Source organism: Colobus angolensis, unplaced genomic scaffold, assembly GCF_000951035.1.
Source record: "Colobus angolensis palliatus isolate OR3802 unplaced genomic scaffold, Cang.pa_1.0 Scaffold559, whole genome shotgun sequence".
NCBI lineage: Eukaryota > Metazoa > Chordata > Mammalia > Primates > Cercopithecidae > Colobus > Colobus angolensis.
Genome location: NW_012119143.1, coordinates 473,616 through 475,165, shown reverse-complemented (window position 1 = coordinate 475,165; position 1,550 = coordinate 473,616). Strand labels below are relative to the sequence as shown.

At 51.4% G+C, this 1,550-nt stretch overlaps 1 long non-coding RNA gene across 1 annotated transcript in view; it reads right to left on the bottom strand.

Moving 5' to 3' along the window:
- The window catches only part of LOC105525756, a 6,881-nt gene extending 5,369 nt beyond the window's left edge, over nucleotides 1-1,512 (bottom strand). Inside the window, exons 1-2 of the long non-coding RNA XR_001003972.1 lie at nucleotides 1,444-1,512; nucleotides 851-1,094 (exon numbers count right to left, since the gene is read on the bottom strand). This is a non-coding gene — a long non-coding RNA (uncharacterized LOC105525756). The remainder of the gene's footprint in view (nucleotides 1-850; nucleotides 1,095-1,443) is intronic.
- Between the last annotated feature and the right edge of the window lie 38 nt (nucleotides 1,513-1,550).

Here is a 1,550-nt window from a genome sequence, read left to right as displayed (position 1 = left end):
TAATTTTTGTATTTTTAGTAGAGATGGGATTTCACCATGTTGGCCAGGCTGGTCTCGAACTCCTGACCTCAGGTGATCCGCCCACCTCGGCCTCTCAAAGTGCTGGGATTACAGGCGTGAGCCATGGACCACGCCTGGCCAAGTTCTCTTTCTTCTTATGCTAATTTGAACATGCTTTCACCATGGGATGTGCCTGCTCCCCTTTCACCTTCCCTTATAAGCCTAAGCTCCTGGGGCCCCCCCTAGAAGCTGGGCAGATGCCAGTACCATGCTTCCTGCAAATCCTGAAGAACTGTGAGCCAATTAAGCTTCTTTTCTTATAAATTACCCAGTCTCAGGTATTTCTTTATAGTCATACAAGAACAGCCTATTACAATACATAGGTATATACAGGAATAGCAAAGAATGTCTCCTTGATCAGACTTTGGACAGCCTCCTTCAAGCTCTCTGCACCACTGGGCCCAACCTGGGCATTCCTGTCTCTGTCCCTGCAGAGTCTAGTTTTAGCAAGAATCCTAAGTCAGTTTAACCCCAATTCCCTACCCCGGGTGTCTGAACACCCTCCATATCGGACCAAATTCCAACACCTGCTCCACCCCACCCCCCATCCCCGATGTGGATCACCTTGGCCCACCCTCAGCAAGAATCCTGTTAGGTCAGGGGAGCCAGAACCCCCACTTGATGTCCCCTTCTCAGTGACTTTCCATCCCCCATCCCCCATCCTGCTCCTTGGTTATAAGTAAGTCCTTTTCGTTATTATTTTCGGACCTCAATCCCTCTCGCCTGCTGCAAGACCTCAGTGCAGTCCCTTACATCTGTGGCGATGGTTCTGAATAAAAGTCTGTCTTGCCATTTTTAAAATGTCAGAATGTGTGTGTATATATCTCTATATCTGTAAACATATATAAATATAGATAGAGATATCTCCGAGGAGAAGGTTTTCCAATGCGCAGTTTTTCGTCTTGCACGTTGGGATCTTAACCCTCAAGCAGATCTGGAAAAAGCTTTCGTGAGGATAGAGCCTGGGATGGATTTGTGGGGGAGGTGTAGACCATGATGCCGGGTAACAGGCCCTGTGTTTTCTGGCCACACAACTGTTAAGATTTCAAAAAGACCCAATCAACGATTCTAACCCAACTCTCTCCATATTTACTCAAACACAGTATTACTCCCTGACTAGTGGTTAAGGAACTTGCTTTCGGCGGCCCCAGAGGCGGTCGCCAGTTTAGCCACCTCCCCAGGAATCTGCGCAGTCCCGACGCTCACCAAGCGCTTTCCTGGCGGTTAGAGGGTTGGGGGCAGCGCAGAACCCGCTTCTGCCCTTATCAGGAGCCCAGACCTCAGCTGGGCTCCACCACCCCGTCCCCACCCACCCTGGAAGCTAGAAACTCTAAGCATCCTCCCTCTCTCCCCTGCTGGCCACTACGAATAAACCAGACCTACACTTCGCGCCTAACGGCTCAGGCCGAAATGCCACCCGCAGTCGGACCCCGGGCCGGAAACCTCCCCGACGCACGACCGCGGGCAGGGGAAGGGGCGGGCGCAGGCTG